This window comes from Macrotis lagotis, chromosome X (assembly GCF_037893015.1).
Source record: "Macrotis lagotis isolate mMagLag1 chromosome X, bilby.v1.9.chrom.fasta, whole genome shotgun sequence".
In the NCBI taxonomy this organism is placed as follows: domain Eukaryota; kingdom Metazoa; phylum Chordata; class Mammalia; order Peramelemorphia; family Peramelidae; genus Macrotis; species Macrotis lagotis.
Window position 1 is genome coordinate 36,750,008 of NC_133666.1, and position 21,783 is coordinate 36,771,790.

At 35.7% G+C, this 21,783-nt stretch overlaps 1 pseudogene; it reads right to left on the reverse strand.

Moving 5' to 3' along the window:
* Nucleotides 1-4,061: 4,061 nt before the first annotated feature.
* The window catches only part of LOC141498634 (ubiquitin-conjugating enzyme E2 C-like), a 29,484-nt pseudogene continuing 11,762 nt past the window's right edge, over nucleotides 4,062-21,783 (reverse strand).

Consider the following 21,783-nt stretch of genomic DNA (forward strand, 5'->3'; position numbering starts at 1 on the left):
AATTGTGAGTCATATGCCAGACTCATTGAAGAAGAAGAATATGTTGACAACAGCTATTAGAATTTTGGGGGGTGTTAGACATGAATTATAAGAACCTCAAAGGAGGAAAAATTACTGCGTGTTGTAGATAGAAGGGGGAAAGCTGGAAATGGCAGGGGAGAGCAAGGAGTATTCCAGCTTTCCTACCTTAACCATTAAAGCCAAGGAGAATGAATGAAGGAGCATCCAGTATTGGAAAGGTAGTTAGACCATGTCATCAAGGTGACCAAGGTTTCAATATTAGCTAGGTGTTCTCCAGTGTGTCATATTGTATAGATTTCCCTAGCATTAGGGACCAAGCATTTTTGACTCCTCCTTTACCATGAATTTTTAGGGTAATAGCTGATCATATGATTAGACTGGAGTGATGTTGCAAATGTTTTCTTATAAGTATCAATGAAAAACACTTTATTAATCAGCCAATATTCACTTAAGTAGGACCAAACTATGTCTCAAGCTCTGTGCTTGATTTTCATAGCATTTGGAGCTAGAAAGATCCTTAGAGTTTATTCATTAATGGATAGTAGTAGTAGCAGTGGTGATGATGATGATGATGATGATGATGATGATAGATTCGGTAGAGCCGAAAAAGACTCAAGATGTCATGTAGCCTAACTCCCCTTATTTTTTAAATTTAAAAACAGACCTAAAGAGGTTAAGTGAACTATTTGTTGTCACACAGGTAGTAAGTGACTGAACTGGAGATAAAAAATCAAGTCTAGGGGCAGCTAGGTGGCACAGTGGATAGAGTACTGACCCTGGAGTAAGGAGCATCTGAGTTCAAATCCTACCTCAGACACTTAGTACTTGCCTTGCCAAAAAATAATCAAGTCTATTTTATTTGTTTTGTTTCTTCTGTTGCTAAACATTTATTAAGCAGTTATTCTGAACATCTACTAGCATTTTTGGTTTCTCATAATTGTTGACTTCCCCACCCCCTTTTGTGAACATATCATTTTATACACACACACACACACACACACACCCCACAGGTGTCATTGTCTGCAAGTGTGGCTGAACAGATGAAGGAGTAGCCTCACCTTTAGAATATGAAGGTTTTCCTTTCCTCCTAAGCCATACCTTTCCCTCCCTACACAGTTTCAGGGATATATGTATGTGAGGGAGTTAGGAAATTTCACGATCTGCTGCTCACAAAAGCCACCCCACTGGATCCCAGAACTTTGGAGTATGAATCCCAGTTACACTTAAAAATAAAATTAACATTTTCTACCTCTTCAAAGGCTTGTAAGTGTGCCACAGATATGAGAGGATAATTTACTAAGTTGTTTATGTTTAATACCTTCGACCCTTAGGTTTCATTGGGAGAAAGTACAATGATTGGAAGTTCTGAATATTGGGAGCTTTTGGATATTATTCCATAAATTTTCTTATTCATGTAGTATCTTTTATTCATTTAGACTTAATTACTATAGATTTGTCACATAATATCTTTTAATCAGGTGGATTTATGTTGAGAGCAACTACTCAGCCTTATTGCTAATCACTGATTCTCAATTCTACTACATTTCAGACTTTCTTAGTGCCCCTCTGATCCCTTGAAATGATATGGCAATGGCCACACCTCAGAACTGAGGGGAACCACCCACGCTTTGTACCCAGATGACTCTCCCCTTCTACAGAAAGGATATAGTACTGCCTCTTAATTTCACTCTGAATCTCCTACCCTGCCTTGAAGAAATTGATTTTATGATGAGTTCACTTTTTTAAAAATGGTTTTCTCTGGAAATGAAATGGCATTGGAAGGTGTCTCTTTTTTTTAAACTGGAACTTGTGCTAGGGATCTTTTTAAACTATGAAAATAGGTTGTTGTCTTTTTCCCCACAGTCAAACTTGTTTCTTTTTGCAAGGAATGGAATTAGTAAAATATCAACAGTAGATAAAGAGCACTGAAAAACTAGATCATCAGATCATATCTTAAATTACATAGCTACCTATCTTCCATTAACTGTGGAATGGTTTCTTTATTGAATATTGTGGAATTTGATGCAGAAATCCTTCTATTCTAACCTGCTGATATTTTCTCCATACTCTGACATTTCACTGTGTGCCTTTCATATAACTATTCTTATTTTAAAAAATCAATGTGAGTAGAAGTTTTTTTCTATGTTACATGACACTAAGATGCCTAAGCATATTAGGAATAATCTAAAATCTTTTGTTTCTTCATTTACAAAATTAGGAAGAACCAGACTAGGTGACATCCAGGGGATCTGCTAGCTTGAAATTGTATGACTTCTGAATTTGTGAGCTTGATTCATTAGCTTCTTAAGTCCAGGAAGATGATACTATGACTCTGAATGAATCAGTTGTCCATTTGAATGACAGGGCTGCTTTGAGCCTGAGACAGAACTTTAATCTACCTCCTACTCTTACTCCAGACCACAGGATCCCTGAGCTGCCCATTAAAAGGCAGACTTTATCAGAAATTCTGTCAGGAGAAGGCTTTCAACAGCCTCATTCCAACTTTTTTATTTCCCAATCCTCATCTCCCATGATTCTCCTCTCTGCATATAGACTATGCTTCAAATAGTCTATAGGCTTGTCTTGGAGATATGGGTTTGGTTCCAGACCACCGTAATAAGGCAAATATAAGTCACACAATTTTTTTTGGTTTCCCAGTGCATATAAAAGGTAAGTTTTCACTATACTGTAGTCTATTAAGTGCGCAATAGTGTTATGTCTAAAAAAGGCACTGTATATATATTAATTGAAAAATGCTTTATTGCTAAAAAATGCTTACCATCATCTCTAGAGTCTTCAATAAGTCATAATATTTTGTTGGTGAAATGTCTTACATCAGTGTTGACATCTGCTCACTGATCAGGGTGGTGGTTGCTGAAGGTTGGGATGGCTGTCACAATTTCTTAAAATAAGTCAACAATGCAGTTTGCCGCATAGATGGACTCTTCCTTTCACTTAAACACTTAGGGACCATTTCAGAATTATTAATTGAACTACTTACATTATTATTGTGTCTCAGTGAATAGGCTCAAGGGAAGGGATAGAGTTGGGAAATGTCTGATCAATGAAAAAACCAGTCAGAATACACATAATATTTATAGATTAAGTTCTACATCAAAACAATTACAATAGTAACATCAAAGCTCATCAATCACATGTCACCATAACAGATATGATAATAATGAACAAGTTTGAAATATAACAAAATTTACTCACATGTGACAGAGGCGTGACTTGAGCACATGCTGTTGGAAAAAATGGCACCAATAGACTTGGTCAATACAGGGTATCCACAAACCTTCAATTTGTAAAAAAAAAAAAAAAAATATCCATGAAGCACAATAAATTGTGGTGTGCCTGTACATCATTACTTCTTTCTCTGTTTTTTTTTAAAATGCAGACCTTTGATTTCATTGGTGTGGGGAAGCTCCCACTATCAATGCAGAACACCAACTTATCTGTCATTTAGAGTATTAGCAAATTGTCTCACATGCTGAGATATTGAATGACTTGCCCATGGTCATGCAGCCAGTGTCAAAAGCAGAACCTGAACCTTCCATATGCCAATCTATGATTATATCATATTGTAGATATTCTAACCCTTCATGGACCATAAAGCAGTTTACTTTCCTCCTGGATTTTGTACTCTTCTCAGGATTACCCTTTTCAAAAATATGTTATCCTTGCCTTGGTAAATTGCTATCTGGTCAGGATCTCTGACCTGGGACATTTTGGTAAGATGCATAGAAAAATGAGAAAATGAACCCCTAAAATTATGACTATGGACATGAAGAGCAGGCAGTAATATCTGTCAAGACTAAATAACTCTTAACATCAAGTGGAGGGGCCTTCCTTCATTCCTCCTTCTTGATATGTGATTCAATTTCCTACATTTTAAAAATATTCTGAGTTTTAGACAGATTAGTCCTTTTCTATTACTTCTAGAAAGCATGTTTAAAGGCATTCAAATGAATTGGTTTAGTTTTTCTTTGGAAGGGAGTTAATGTGATTATTACATGTGGGGAAAAGAGTTGTCTTTTTCATTCTTGTTCATTGGTGTATCTGTAAAAACAGGAAATTTTTTTCTAGACTTTTAACAAGAAAGAATGGTGAAAGGTAATATGCCTGTAATAATTAAGTAATTTATGACAGACATTTTACAGTATATTAAAATAGATCTTTTAAGTTCTTTGCCATCCACTATTGTGATATAATTTTAATCATTTTTAAGATTTAGTATTCAGAATTACCACAAGGTAAATTTTAACTGTAAAACATGACCTTTTTAGTACCTTATAACTTCTAAAATCTAGCCCCAGAGTTATTTAACCTCAGAGTGATTGAGCCTCATAAATTATAGTGTTCATCCTTATATCCAAAATGTATTAAATGCCACTGTATTGTTCAGTAGCTCCATAACAGCAAGCTCAACTTAACTTTACATAGATGTATTCTTTGAAGATAATGACCCAGATTAATAATTAATTTCTGTCATTACTTACTGAATCTGCTGCACCCAGAATGTCTCTTGGCCTAGTCTTGTTGGAAGCATGGTTTGCAGCAGTAGTCGCTCTTTATTACATCCATCTGATGTGAGACGTTCCGGTACCGTGATCTCATCAACCCCCTCCAGTGATGGAGATCTCAACCAGTCTGGGCCTTTTCTACTCTCATCCTTAGACTCACCATGTTTTATGCAGGTTCTTCACAGGGAGTCTATACAACATACTGAGTCCTTTCTCAAGTTTTTAACAAGAGAGATAAATCATGTCTTTAGGCTCATGAATTTTGAAGCATGTTTTATCATTAAGTCTCCCCAGTGGGCTAAGGTCATTCCTTATATCCTTCCTGAGACCTAATAATTTGTTCCTTATTACATTAGATTAGCAGTTATTCACCTTTTTTTAAACTGATTGTTAAATTTTCAATGTGAGCATTTACATTTAAGCAAATAAAAGACCAAGGCTTTATTTTTTTTTGTTGTTGATTGTCTAAATGTCAAAAAGTGATGTGGAAAATATTAATTTATCTTTGACTTAAAAGTATATTGTGTCTGTGTGTGTGTGTGTGTGTGTGTGTGTGTGTGTGTGTGTATGGTTTCACATGTGCTCATTTTCCCAGAAAACCAATTGTTAGACATTAACCAGGACACCCCTGCAGGATTGCCTTTAGAAGTTTGAGGAAGCCTATCTCAGAATTATAGTTTTAAATGAGTAAAGCAAGATATATTGAATCATAAAGGAAACCAGTTATATTCAAGAGAATATTGGGGGAAAAAGTTCAAAATTGGTAAATTGAAAACCCCTGATTTTAAGCTAAGCTTTAAGCCCAAATTTTTTGATCTAATTCTTTCATCCAATATTTGAATTTGTTTTTGTTCAACTCAAATGCAGGTGGTTGAGTATGAGAATTGAAGTAATATCATATAGATATAAACAGGCCTGGACTTGGCTTACAGAGGCCAAAGTTCAAATCCCATTTCGGATCTTGAGCAGCTCACTCTTTTCTGTGCCTTATTTTCTACATATCTAAATTGGAGGGGACAGCTAGGTGGAGCAGTAGATAAAGAGTTGGCCCTGGAATCAGGAGGACCTGCGTTCAAATGCAGCCTCAGACATTTAATAATTACTTAGCTATGTGACCCTGGGCAAGTCATTTAACCCCATTGCCTTTTAAAAAAACAAAAAAACTGAAAATAAAATAAGCATAATAATGCTTGTGGTATGTTCCTCCTAGGGTAGTTGTAAGGAAAATATGTTATATTTCCTAAAGTTCTATGTAAATATAATTAGTACTACTCTATCATGAATTCTTTGCTTATCATTTTCATCATTGTCAGAATAGACCATTTAGAATTTTTTTTGATAAATTCATTTTAAGCCTACTTATAAAAAGTTAACGTATTATGTCAATTCATTAGTAGTTTATTAATAACATTACTCTCAAATATATATCCTATTGCATATCTATTATATAAGAAGAGGGGGTAAGAAAAACTTTAAAAAGTTCTGCCTGAGGGTGACTAGGTGGCACAGTGGATAGAGCCAGCCCTGGGGTCAGGAGTACCTGAGTTCAAATCTGGCCTCACACACTTAATAATTACCTAGCTGTGTGGCCTTGGGCAAGCCACTTAACCCCATTGCCTTGCAAAAAACCTAAAAATAAATAAAAATAAAAAAAAAAGTTTCACCTGAGCAAAGCCTTGAAAGAATCTAAAACTTTCAAGAGGTAGAGAGAAGCATTCATGGCTTGGCGTCTATACAAAGGCATAGTTGGAAAATGAAACCTTGAGTTCCAAGACAGTGTGTAGGCCAGTTTGACAGAGATATAAGGCAATTAAAAGAGAATCACATAAATAAGTACGTGACAATAGATTGATAGATTGAGAAATAGATTTTTTCAAATTTCAGGTGAGGACTTATGTCATATCTTGAAGCTATAGAAAGTCTCTGGTGTATTTTGGGGGGCATTGGAGAAGAGAAATTGGAAAGGAAAGACATTAGGGAAGAAACCAATTAGGTAATCATCTCAATAATTTAGTAAAGAGGTATGGAGGACCTGAAGTAGGATGGTGATCCCTTGACTAAAAAGAGCAGGAGAATGATTAAGCAAATTGTGCTACAAGACTATTAGGGAATGTTACTACAATGTGAAAAATGATGAATTTGATGACTCCTGGGATGCATAGAAAGACATACATGAACAGAGGTAGAGTAAAATAAGTAAAGATGAGAAAAAAGTATTCACAGTAACTTCAGCAAGGTAAATGAAAAAAACAGCCACAGGGAAACAAAAATTCAAAAGTGAAAGATACAAAATTGTTAAGAGCAAGCATGACTTGAATGAAAAGATATGAGAGGCTATCCCTAACCTATCCCTTAGTGGAAGTGAGATGTCTATAGGTTTTAGACATTGGACATATTTTCATTATTTCAGTCTATTCATCAGTTATGTTCATTATTTTCCTCTTCTTTGTTTTATCTTTAGAAATTGTTATATGACATAACTCTGGGAGTGAGAGGAATATTGAGGATAGCTAAAATTATAATGAATATAATTGTGCAACTCATACCTCCAATCATTTGATTGATTGTTGTAGTCATCTTCAATGTGAAGCATTAGTAGCAATGGTAGTAGTAGTAGTAGTAGTAGTAGTAGTAGTAGTAGTAGTAGTAGTAGTAGTAGTAGTAATAGTAGTAATTATGTAAAAAGAGAAAATATAAATAGAAAACACATTTTAAAAAAAGAAGGGGGAGGATATGGAAGACGTAGAGTTAGAATCAACAAGACTTGATTGGAGGGGTGGCTAGGTGGCTTAGTGGATAAAGCACGGGCCCAGGAGTCAGGAGTACCTGGTTTTAAATCCGGTCTCAGGCACTTCATAATCACCTAGCTGTGTGGCCTTGGGCAAGCCACTTAAACCCCATTTGCCTTGCCAAAAAACATAAAAAAAGACATGATTGGAGGGAAAGGGAGGACTCAAGGATGACTGAAGGGAAACTGAATTACTTGGAAGGCTGAGGGTATCCTTAATTGACAGAGGTATTTTTGAAAAGTGTCCTGTTTAGAGGGAAGATGATCTTTTGAGGAGAATGTTGAATTTGAGATGCCAAGCTGGGAATATATATATGAAAGTACATAAACAAAAATGTGCAGTGGATAATGGGCTTGGAGTCAGGAAGACTCAAATTCAAATTTGACCTTGGACACTTACTGTGTGATCATGGACAAGTCATTTTACCTTTTTTGCCTCAGTTTTTTCATCTGTAAAATAATATGGAAAATAAAATAGCATGTCATTCCAGTATCTTTGCCAAGTAAATTACAAAAGGGGTCATGGGGAGTCACATGAATGAGTCATTCACATGAATGAAATGTCTGAATAGCAACATACAACCAAAAATAGAAATAACTGTGTAAAAACCATAACCCTCATTATTTTGTACTTTTAATAAAAAGGTAAACATTGATTTTTAACAAGATATTAATAAAACAACTCCCGTGTCCTCTTAGCACTTTTTTTATTCTGTGTAAATTTTTGATGGTTGTAGCATTAGTATTAATATAGTTAGTCAGTTTGTCTACTAGTCTGTTTGCACTTGTTTTCATTCCTTTTTTTCTCTGTTCTCTTCCTATTAACCATATGCTATTACAGTACTATAATTCTATTAGTATGGCATTTAGTTGATCAAATTTGGTTTCTCAGTTTTTGCCATCATGAATAATGGTGCTATAAATGTTTTTGTAGAGATTCTCTCCACTCCTCACCCCACTAGCTCCATATTTTAAATCATGCTTCAGTATTTATAGAAGACATCCTGGGGAAGAAGACACAGTGTAAAGCTTTCCCATTAAAGAAGACTACACTTTTAGTAAATCTGACATTTGTAAGTCAAATGATCATGGGTAAAGGTGCGCAATTTATGTGCTCCTCATTTGTCATAGAACTGGATTTCAAATTCTAAATCTGTTACTTGTTTTCTGTGTGACTTTAGACAAGTTACTATTAGACCTCGTTTTTCTTTTTCTCCTTTGGATCCCATTCTTTTCATGCATTTCTGTCGCAGGGTATATTGATTATTCCTTAAGTACTTTTAATATCTATTTCTGTCTCTTGGTTCTTTCACTTATGTCTATATTTGTGTTCAGATCTATTTGCATCTACAAAAAACAAAACAAAACAAAAAAGCAAACCCCTTCATCTGATCCTGTAATGGCCGGAGACTATCATCATATGTCCCTTTTAGTTTTTCATTGAAAAAATAATCATGGAAAAGTTAAGACATACTTGATTTCTTCAATTGTCAATTCTCTATAATCTCATTTCCCACCATATAGTCCTATAGAAGCTTCTTTCTCTTGGATTATGATAATTGCTGCTAAACCTGATGACTTTTTCCTAGTGCTCAGTTTATTTCACTTTGATTATTATTGGCTGCCTACTACTCCTGGATTCATTCCTCCATTCATTCCTCTCTTGGTTTTTATGAAATTTTTTTTTCATTTGTCAAATTGTTTCTTTTCAATTTGTTTGCTAGGTTAACATCTGCCTTTATCTTTTTAGTTTGAGTTTTCCCCAGGGCTTAGCTTGGCATTGAATAATTAATTTTGATTGTAGTTGTTCAGTCATTTCAGGCATGTCTGACTGGTCAGGACACCATTTGTACTATATTAGCTCAACCTACCCATAAACAATTAACACTCTAAAATTATTTAGGTTCATTTTATTTCTATATATAGTGATTTGTAGTTGTATCCATATAGTTCATTTTTTATGTCTTGGTAGGTAGACTCCAAAGTATTTATACATTCAGTAGTTATTTTAAAAAGACTATCTCTTTCTATTTCCTCATGTAAGGTTGTGCTCATCAGATACAAAAAGATACTAAAGGTTTGTGTGGATTTATTTAACATCTTGCTACACTGATGAAAATTTTCAATTAATTTTAGGTGACCCTTCAACTTCTCTAAGTAATCATTTCATCTGAAAGAAATCCCAGATTTTGTTTCCTTTTTAGCTATGCTTATTCTCTTAATTTCTTTTTCTTGGTTTTTTGTTATAGCTAGAATTTCTCACATTGTTTTATTCCTCCCTGTACTGGAAAGTCTTCTAGATTATCTTCCTTAAATAATCCTATTTTTAAATATATACAACTTACATTTCCATGCCAAACCCATCAAACTCCCAAAGCATTACTTTCTACTTACCTATAACTTGGGAAAAAATGAACAGAATTCACCTGGAGGAAAAAAAAGGTCAAGAATCTTTTGGGAAATGATGGGAAAGAAGTAGGAAGGGAGGAAGTCAAATATCAGGCTATACTCCAAAACAGTAATCATCAAAACAATTTGGAATTATTTGAGAGATCGAATAGTTAAACAGGTAAGCCACAAACAGATTGAATCAACTTTGGTAGTCTAGAGACATAACCCTGATATACAAGATCATATCATAAACCAATTGGAAGAGAAAGGAAGAAATTCTGTTTTGGGATCTGTAGGTAGGTGAAGAGGCCATGACCAAATCAGTGATGGAACAGATTTGAAAATATTAAATGAACAATTTTGGTTATATAAAATGTAAATAAAATATTTTGTGTAAACAAAACTAATATTGATAAAATAACAAAGGGAGCAGCTACCTGGGTAAAATTCTTGTCAGTTACTCTGATACAGATTTCATTTCCAAGATATATAAGGAATTTATTCAAATGTGTCCAAATGAGACATTTCCCATTGTTTGAGACTAAGTATTCTTTTCTTAACCACTGTGGAAGTGCCCTTGGTACTCATGTACTCTGTGCCACTTGTGTTTGGTACCTTGGTTCTTCTCCATTCCTGCTTGTCCCTCCTTAGGCAACCTGGCAACCTCTTACTCCCAGGGTTTCACTGTATTTAAGCCTGGTTCTATTGAGACATCTGATGAGTTTAGTTTTTTGCAACACAGTATTTTAGAGCTCAAGGCCTCTGCCAGCCTCAACCTCCTTATCAGCAGGTATTATAGGTAGGTGTCTCCACAACCATCCATTCCTCAAATGGCCAAACAGGTAGTTTTTGAAAGAAAAAATTCATACTATCAAAAGCTAGCTCAAAAATGTTCCATAACATTTACAATTAAAGATATGCTAAGGGAAGCAATCCTGAGGTTTCACCTGATTCTCATCAAACTGGTAAAGTTGGTTAAAAAAGTAAAATGAGCAATGTTGAAAGTGCTATAGGACAAGCAGGTATTATTGGTGGATCTTTGAATTGCTAATGATGATGATGGTGATAGCTAGCAATTATATAGGACTGCTATGTATCACACTGTATGAAGTACCTTACAACTAATTCACTTAGTCCTCATGATAGCCTAACAAGTTGGGGCACTAGGTGGTGCAGTGGAAAAAGCACTGGCCTTGGAGTCAGGCGGACCTGACTCCAAGACAATTATTATTACTTAGCGATGTGACCTTGGACAATTCAATTAACCCCATTGCCTTGCAAAAACCAATAAAAAACAAACAACCCCCCCCCAACAATTTAGGTTCCATTATTAATCCTATTTTATATTTATAGAAACGTAGGCACAGTTTCCTTGAACTTAGCTAGTGGATGTGGCTTTATTTTCCTGGGATCCAGGTCTTCTTGACTCTAGGCCCAGTCCTGTATCTGTTCTACCATTTGGCTGCCTCAATTGGTACAACCATTATAGAAAGCAGTTTGAAACAATAACCCAAAATTTCCTAAACTTTTCATTTCCTTTAATCAACCTAAACACTACCAGACCTATATCCAAAGAGATCAAAGAAAGAGGAAAAGGATTTCATCTATATTAAAATATCTTTGTGGTCAAAGAAACTAAAGTGATTTGCTATTTCCTTCTCCAGCTCATTTTATATATGAGGAAACAGAGGTAAACAAGATAAATTAATTTGATCAGTCACACAGCTGGTGTCTGAGGTTATATTGCCTGATGGCCTGGCGTCCAGGGCATCCTGGTTCACATCTGACCACTGGACCCAGATGGCTCTGGAGGAGAAAGTGAGATTGGTGACTTAGCACACTACTACCTCACTCAAATGCAGTTCATATTCTTGTCATAGCATCCCCTCCCTGATTTCGTGATCTTCTTTGAGAACAAAGGACCAACATCATCATATTTGTTTCAGGATCTTAGATATTCAGTATGAAAGATAGATATGATACACACATACACACACACACACTAACACATCACATGCTTGTCATGGCATCACCTCCCTGATGTCATGGTCTTCTTTGAGAATGAAGGAATAAAACATTATTAAGTGCCTACTGTGTGTCACTGTGCTCAGTAGGTGGCGCTGCCTGGACAGGAGTCAGGAATATATGAGTTCAAATATAACCTCACACACTTACTGTGTGACCCTGAGCAAATCAATTAATCTAGTTTGCCTCTGTTTCCTCATATATAAAATGAGCTGGAGAAGGAAATAGCAAATCACTTTAGGATCTTTGCCCTCAAAACCCCAAAAAGATTCATGAAGAGTTGGACACAATTGAAATATAAGGAAAAGAAAAGTAAGAGTTCTTGTTTCAGTGAACTCCAAGTAAAATGGGAGAGACAGCATGTAAACAATTGTGTAAAAACAAGATATATACAAGATAAAGAGGAAAAATCAATAGAGGAAAGGCCCTGGATTTAAGAAGGAATGAGAATGGCTCCCTTTAAAAGGTAGAATTTTTGCAGGGACATTAAACCAGGGAAGCCAGGAGGCAAAAATGAGGAAGAAGAACTTACATTCTGGACATCTGAGGCCATTCTGTTCAGCAAAGATTGCCAGCTCCACGGAAACTGCATGATCTGTTCCAAGAAAGTTTATGTTGGAAGTCTGGGCAGGTATATGATGCAGAAGACAAATATGCAGCTATTTCTGTCAGTTTATTTGTAACTTTAAAAAACATAAGCCTATCCTGTAGCTGGAGTTTGGCTAGGTGGTGCTTTTTCCCCAAGCTGGTAAACCATTTTACCCATTTTTATGAGTTGTGTTTCTCCTTTGCTTCTTCTGTCTTTTGCAATGAAAGAAAAATAAGTTTTTAAAGGTTGCCTTTTTCAAAGGGTCACATAGAACTGCTGGCATCTGGGCTTGATTTATTTATCTAAAGTCAAAAATTGAAGGTGTTTTCTCTCTCTCTCTCTCTCTCTCTCTCTCTCTCACACACACACACACACAAACATATAATTCTTGAAAAAATGCTCCTGGATTTCTTAAGAATATTGTCTGTAATTTTTTTATGATTTAATGATTACCAAATTGAAATGTATGATAGAAAATCATGAAATTTAGGAATTCAAAATCATTTAATTCTGAGACTCATATGAATAAGAATTAAGGGTTAAGAATGCTAAAAATAATTTTAAAGGTCTTTTATTATTATTGTCATTTATTAATTTTATGTCAGGAATGCCTTACCCTATTAAAGATGAAGTATTTGGTGGTTTTATTCTGAAGTATCTGATTTTATTTCCCTGAAATGAATGAGAATGTATCTTGGATTTAGGGTTAAACATACTATTTTGTTTTAGTTTTCTATTTACTGATGATGATTTTTCTAGGTTTCCATGTGAATCTGATTACCTGATCTCATATAAGAAGAAAGAAAATTAACATTTCAGAACCTGAACTAGAATAATTTTTTTAAACAGAAAGTATGACAGCCACATTGTGAAATGTCTCTTTTGTGACTCCTCCATGGTTATGGGATGATACTTTAGTCCAGATGGCTCTAGGGTCACTTTTGATATAATTAAACAGATATCTGTGGAATACCTATTGTATATCCCCCAGAACCATAACAAGGACAGAGTAACCAGGGATGTGTTTTCAGGATGATGAAATATACAAAGGATGTTAAAAGCACTTTCAGTCCTTCAGCAGTGTAGAAACATCTTGGTTTAGTAGTTAGCAAAAATGACTTGTTTAAATAGGAACCTATTTTAGTAGTATGGGCAGTTAGGTGGCACAGTGGATAGAGCACTAGCCTTGGATTCAGGAAGATGGGAATTCAAATCCAGCCTCAGACACTTCACACTCACTAGGTGTGTGACCTTGGACAATTCACTTAACCTTGAATGCCTTGCATCCAGGGCCATCTCCAGTTGTCCTGATTCATATCTGGCCAATGGATCCAGATGACTGGAGGAGAAAATGAGGCTGGTGACTTGGCAGGGTGTCCCCAACTCATGTGCCTGTCATGGCATCATCTTCCTGATTTCATGTCTTCTTCAACAATGAAGGACAAACATCATTATTCTTTTAGTAGTTAGTAAAAATAATTTGTTTATATAGGAATGTACTAGAGGGAAAATACCTCTCTTTCCTTCATTAGTTTCATCCTCTGTGGGCTCCTCTGGGTTTTGACCTTCTCTTTGCTCCTCAAATATCTAGTAATGGCTTCTCAGGATTCCTGACCCCCCATGTAATGAACTTCTGTTCTGTGCTCCTTATCTCAGTTCTGGTCTGGGTTCCTTTTCTCAGTACTCTGAGAAGGAAAATTTAAGTAAGACTTAATCCTTATCTTTAAAGAGTTTACCTGGTAGGATGAATAATTCAGTTTCAAGCTTCTCAAGGTCATCTTTGTAGGTTCTGAAGCACCTAACATAGTTTGTCACTCTCGATGGGCAATTTGTATTGATGATCTGAGGAAGTTGACCAGTACTCACAAGACAAGTAGAGAGGAGCATATTGTAAGCATTTGTCAAACAAGTTGTACCCACAATCCATCTGTAAGAGGGTTATAAGGAGAAGAGAAAGAAAATTCTTAGCTTGAGGGATTATGGAAGGAGAAGGCAACAGTGGAGCTGGATCTTGAAAGATGGTAAAGATTTCTGTAGGTGTAGAAGACTGGGGAAGGAAGTATTGCCAGGAAGAGTGGGGTTCCAGATAGAGGATACAACATGAATAAAAGCCTGAAGACAAAGCCTAAAGTGTATTTGTGAAGGACTAATTGTTTGACTAGAGTGTAGTAGATTAATGGTAGATGAGGTGGCTGGAAAGGTAGACTGATCCAGATAGTGAAAGGCCTTGAATGCCAAGCTAAGATATTTCCTTTTTTTAAATTAGAAAATCAATCAGCAAACATTTCTTTAGTGCCTACTATTGACAAGCATGATGGTGGTACGGGAGGATGAAACATTCTCTATTCTCTAGGAGTTTATATAAAAGTATATATAGAATTTATTATATTGAACATGGTTAAATACACATAGTTAGGAAATAAACATAATAACACTTGGGCAGAGGAAGACTCCTTATGGTGATTGAGTTCTATCTTGAAGGAAAAGAGGGATTCTTTGAGAAAGAGAAGAGTTTTAGGAGATGAACATTATGAAGTCAGGGAGACAAAAGATGAAAGAAACCAAGAGGGCTGGATGGTGGAATGTGGAAAGGGAAATAATGGGCACCAGTGAGGCTGGAAAGATGTTCCTGGCCAGGAACAATTTCTGTAGTACCAAGTACCTGAAGTCCATTCATATTTTAGGGTCTCTTTGATCAGTTTTATTCCTCCTGGCAATGTTGCAGATACCACCCATTCAAAAAAAAAAAAAAAAGCCTTTTCATCCTCTGTGACTTTTCCTCTTCTCTTATAAATCCTCTACAGGCTTTCCTCCCAAGCATGTTAGATGACTTGCCATGACATGAAGACTAGTGTAGCACCCACAAACTACCCAGGAATAGTAATTCTGCTTCTTCACAGAATTTGGGCAGGTTTTTGGATTCAGTTCTATTCTAGTTCTTTCCCCGCATTGTTGATTTCTTAAATTTTGTGGGAAAATTTTGAGCTTTAGAAATTATCAGAAATTATCAGCTCTACTGGAACTAAAAGGGACTTAACAGAAGAATTAGATGGGCTTAAAGTGCTAAAAGTAACAGACTCTTGTTGGATGTTTAAGAAAAAGTCTAAAAGGGGAAGTCACATGGTTTAACTGGTAGAAACCCAGAGGCATGAAAGGCAAGAATGAAAGAAGGGTATTAGGGCAGCACAGTCATGCCCTTGTAGGGTGCCAAAACTAACAGCTCCAGGCTAGGCCAGCCCCCAGTCCTTCTCTCCAGGACAGGAACTCATCTCTGAAACAGGTTATTGCCAAGGAGCTCTAGGTAGAATGGCAGGAAGAGGAAGGAGTCCAAGTTCATGCTTCATGCTGTTTTGAAGTTAGGGTATCTGGCACAGCAGGTATCTGGCTCTGCCCCTGGGACATCAGAATAGTGCAGATGTTTTATGGGAAGGGGAAAGGATTCATTCTTAAGGATGTCATAATGATCACATGCTAGGAGACACGTATTAGCTACTGAGGTTTTCTAGTGTAGTATAGAGGATTCTAGATATGGGGAGGAATTTGTGAAGAAATTATGGCTCTAGCAAGTAGATGATCTTTTGGATGTCAAAATCCTGGGCTAGGCTAGGCAAATTAAATAAAAAAAGATTTTCCAGATAGCAATTAAAGGGAAAAGATGTAGCTGGTCACCAGTGAGAGAGATGTGGGCGAAGAAATTGAGGAGAAAGTTATCTTTTACCTTTTCAAGGCTTGTTTTTTTTAGGAAAAGACCCATCCCTGCCTGCAAGTGAGACAGGAATGGAGACTAGAATACAACTGGATGCATTTTTGAAGCAGCTCAAAAGGACTCAGGGGTAAAGAAAACACTTTATGGATTTACTTTTACAATCTATGCATTTCATCTTTTTGTCTTCTCTAACTCTTAAGGTGGTTAAGGAGATGATGGTAAAGTTCTAATGGCCCCTACTCTCTCCTAGCAATAGTGAAGTGGCAGAAAGCTGAAACAGCCACAGCTGGAGGGAGATTTGGTATGTGGTATAGGAAGAGATTTTTGTGACTGTTAAAAATCTCTGGAATAGAAGGTAAAAATGAAAATACAAGCATAACCTTAATGATAACCATGAATGTTTGTCTCTCATTGGTAGAATTCTCTTAATTTTGTCAAGAATCCATGGCAGTTACCTGGTAATGCTAAGTCCCACTGTAAATATTAAACTTGATAAAAGCAGTCAGTAGATGACCAGAGCATGATTAAGACATAAAGGCAGGGACAGCTAGCTGGCACAGTGGATAGAGCACCAGCCCTGGAGTCAAGAGGATCTGAGTTCCAATTCAGCCTCAGACACTAAATTACTTAGCTGTGTGATCTTGGGCAAGTCACTCTTAGCCCCATTCCCTTAAATAAATACAAATTTTAAAAAAGACATAAAGGCAACATTATAAACTCAATTTGAAACTTTTTCTCGTGTCAGCAATTCAATAGCTCTTTAAGCTGTCTCATCATTATGTCTTTTGTCATAGGCCTTTGTCCTTCAATTCTTTGCCCATTCTTGTTCTTTACCAATTTATGTGGTTGAGGATAGTGGCCTGTTTTGGTTTGGGTTTTTTTTTTTTAATTCTTCATTGAGTACAGAGCAAGAAGCCTTTAGGTTTAAACTGTAGCAAACTGTCCTTCAGTTAAACAAAAGTAATACCTCATGGATGTTGGAAATGAATATATTCCAATAAAATAGTCCTCTGATTTATTTTTTCAATATTTCTTTTAGGTTTTTGGAAGGCAATGGGGTTAAGTGGCTTGCCCAAGGCCACACAGCTAGGTCATTATTAAGTGTTTGAGGTTGGATTTGAACTCAGGTACTCCTGACTCCAGGGCCGGTGCTCTATCCACTGCACCACTTAGCTGCTCCCCTCTGATTTGTTTGTAAAGCAATGTTTTATTTTTTTATTTGTTTACTAGTTTAGTGATCTTTTTATTTTTGATGGCATGAAGAACCAATATGTGTTTTCCAAAGAAGACCTCTGATCCTTTGAATCTGACTCTTTCTAAAAATGTGCTTCAGTCAGACTGTACCATGCAATTTGTTTCGTATTGCTTGTTGATAATGGCTTGTTTTTGTATCTGGAACCAAAAGACTTCATTTGGTTTTGTTTCTTTTTAAATGTCTTCAATGTATTTTTTCCAGTAGACTCTGCCTATTAGTTTAAGTACTAATTTCTTGTAGCAGATACAGTGTTGGATTTAAGTCTGGAAGACTAGTCCCTTGCCACTGATGCCCACCATGTTACCACTGGCAATTCACCCAGTATGAGTTTCAGTTACCTCATTTTTATCATAGGGATAATAGTAACTGTGATGCCTCCCTCACTGAGTTGTTTTTAGAAACAAACGTGATAAAAGATACAAAGCTCTTTGGTGTATATTATAAAACACAAAATAAAATATCAGTTATGATAATCATTATTATCATCAGCCATTTTAAAATCAACACACAGGAATGGAACCAGGGAAGAAATGTGGAAATGTCAAGATACAACATTCCATGAGGGCCTAATGCAGGCAGAAAAATGGCCCAAGGCAAGGAAATGGTATGATCACAAATCTGTTTCTATATTAGTTAGCAGGAAATATACTTCTTAAGCAGTCACACAGTTATCTCAGCTAGGATTAATTTGGCAGATGCTTATTTTGATCAACAAAACCCAATAAAATAGCTTGATTGATTCATATTCTTCCTGCCCAATCTCCTAAGGGGATAAATGTTCTTCATATATCTCTGATTCAGATTAAGAACTATCAGGCTACAAATGTGAGGCTGTGAGATTCTATGTCACTTTTTTCAGTGTATTCATTAATTTTCCATTTCATAAAGTAAGGAAGGAACCAAGCATTTATTAAGAGCCTCCTATTTGCCAAACACTGTGCTAATTGGTATACATATATTTCATTTAGTCTTTACAAAAATCCTCATTAAGTGACTTTCCCAAAAACAAAAGCTAGTAAGTCTGAGGCTATTGTAGCTATACTGAGAACAGTTATGAAGAGGCTGCAAAATGAATGATTATATCTTCACTTACCAAGTTGTGTTCACCTACCCAGTTGTTCTCAGAACATTAAATATAAACATATAATAAGAGCAGGGCAGGGACCTGCCCTTGACTTCTGTCTGAAACCCACCAAAGAAAGATGAGAATGCTCCAAGTGAGAATGATATGGTAAAAATACATGCATCTTCTTCATCAATGAAGTTTTTTGCTTTGATTCTAGACTAGTTCTTTGCCAACAGAGTTGATCCCTTAAATTTTGAATGAAAGCTTATCGGGGGATTTTCCTGTGATTCAAAGGAACTTTACAGAGGAACTAGATAAGCCACTCAGTGGACCTATTTTCAGATGTATTTAAGAAAACTTCCAAAAGTTAAAGTCCCATGGAATTAAAAGAAAATGGTTGTGTTGAATTTTATAATTTCTCGTCCCTTACGTTGACTCTTACAGCAAAGCAACCCTGGAAGGAATTGTTAGTTCTATTTTCCTGAACAGGGAATTGAAGCTCAGATAGTTGAAATAGTTGGCTCATGATTGATCACAAAGCTCTCCACAAAGGAATTTGAATTCAAATGCTCTTCCCAGGAATCAGTCTCAGGAATGGATGAGATTCATTTAAAAAAATATTTTATTTATTTATTTTTCCAGCTGCATGTAATGATAGTTTTAAACAATCATTGTTTGGCAAGGCTTTGAGTTTCACTTTTTTTCCATCCCTTCCTTCCCTCCTCCCTTTTCTTGACAGAAAACAATATAATATAGGTTATATGTGAATAACTCTTTAAAGCATAAACCCATATTATGTTCTGAAAGAGAATAACATGAAAACCGGTTAAAAACAGTAGACAGAGAAAAAAATCTAATACAAAACTAATATGACTTTTAAAAATTGAAGATAGTAAGGTTGGTTTGCATTTAAACTCCACAGATCCTTTTCTGCATATGGATGATATTTTCCAACCCAAGTCTTTTAGAATTGTCTTTGATTATTTTACTGCTGAAATGAACAAGTCCAAAATGATCACCCAGTGTTGCTGGTTACTGTGTAAAATGTTCTAGTGGTTATGCTCACTTCACTCAAAAATCAATTCATGGTAGTCTTTCCAGGTTATTCTGAAGTGCCATCCTTTATGATTTCCTTTTTTAAGGGTTTTTTTTTTTGCAAGGTAATGGGGTTAAGTGACTTGCCCAAGGCCACACAGCTAGGTAATTATTAAGTGTCTGAAGTTGGATTTGAACTCAGGTACTCCTGAATCCAGGGCCGGTGCTCTATCCACTGTGCCACCTAGCTGGCCCCCTTTATGATTTCTTATAGAACAATCATGTTCCATCTCATTTGTATACCACGATTTGTTCAGCCATTCCCCAGTTGATGTGCATCCCCTCAATTTTCATTTCTTTGCCACTATGAAAAGAGTTGCCATAGATACTTTTGTACATGTGAGTTCTTTACCCTTTTTTGTGATCTCTTTGGGATACACACCTAGTAGTGGTATTACTGCATCAAGGGGTATGCACAGTTTTATTGCCCTTTGTCCATAATTCCAAATTGCTCTCCAGAAAGTTTGGATCAGTTTACAACTCCACCAGCAATGCATTCGTGTCCCAGTTTTCCCACATGCCTTCCAGCATTGATAATTTTCCTTTTCAGTCATATTGATGAATCTGATAGGTATGACATGATGTCTCAGAGTTGTTTTAATTTGCATTTCCCTAATCAATAATCATTTAGAACATTTTTATATGACGATAGATGGTTTCAATTTCTTCATCTGAGAATTGCCTTTCCATATCCTTTGACCATTTATCAATTGGAGAATGACTTGTATTATAAATTTGACTCAGTTCTCTGTATAGTTTAGAATTAAGTCTTTTAACAGAAACACTAGTTGTAAAAATTGTTTCCCCACTTTTGTCTTCCCTTTATTTCTTTTTTTGTCTGTGGGTGTTTTTTTTTTTGCAAGGCAATGGGGTTAAGTGGCTTGCCCAAGGCCACACAGCTAGGTAATTATTAAGTGTCTGAGGCCGGATTTGAACTGAGGTACTCCTGACTCCAGCGCTGGTGCTCTATCCATTGTGCCACCTAGCTGCCCCTTGTCTTCCTTTTAATCTATTTTGCATTGTTTATATTTGGGCAAAAACATTTCAAGTTAATGTAATCAAAATTATCCATTTTGTGTTTTATAGTGTTCTCTCTTCGTAGACTGCTCCCATTTTCATAGATCTCACAGATCAACTAATGCTTGTTCTCCTAATTGCTTTATGATATCACCTTTTATGTGTGAATCCTCTACCCATTTTGACCTTATCATGGTATAGGGTATGAGATACTGGTCTATGTCTATTTTCTGCAATACTATCTTCCAGTTTTCCCAGCAGTTTTTATCAAAGAGTGAATTCATATACCAAAAGTTGGAATCTTTGGGTTTATCAAACAGTAGATTACTATAGTCATTTACTACTATTTATTTTGCATCTAATCTATTCCATTGATCCACCACTCTATTTCTAAACTAGTACCAGTTTTGATGATTGATGCTTTATAATACAATTTTAGATTTGGTATATTTCTTTGCATTTTTTCATTAATTCCCCTGATATTCTTGACCTTTTATTCTTCCATATGAGTTTAGTTACCATTTTTTCTAGCTCAGTAAAGTAATATTTTGGTAGTTGGATTGGTATGACACTGAATAAGTAATTTAATTTGGTAGACTTTTCATTTTATTATATTAACTTAGCCTGCCCATGAGCAACTGACATTTTCCCCATTATTTGGATCTGATTTTATTTGCGTGAAAAGCATTTTGTAGTTGTTTTTATATAGTTTCTGAGTTTGTCTTAGAAGGTGGACTCCCAAGTATTTTATGTTGTCAACAGTTGTTTTAAATGGAATTTCTCTTTCTGTCTCTTGCTGCCGTGTCTTGTTGGTAATATATAGAAATGTTGATGATTTATTTAGATTTATTTTATATCCTGCAACTTTTCTGAAGTTGCTAATTGTTTCAATTTGTTTTTAGTTGGTTTTCTAGAATTTTTTAAGTATGCCATCATATCATCTGCAAAGAGAGTTTTATTTCTTCATTACCCATTCTAATTTCTTCATTTTTCTTTTCTTATTGCTAAAACTAACATTTCAGATATGATATTGAATAATAGTGGTGATAACAGGCATCCTCGTTACACCCCTGATCATACTGGGAATGCTTCTAGTTTATCCCCATTACTTATAATGCCTTGTTGATAGTTTCATATGAATACTACTTATCATTTTAAGAGATACTCCATTTATTCGTATCCTCTCTGGTGTTTTTAATAGGAATGAGAACTGTATTTTGTCAAAAGCTTTTTTCAGTATCTATTGAAGTAATAATATGATTTCTGTTAGGTTTGTTATTGGTATGGTCAATTATATTGATAAT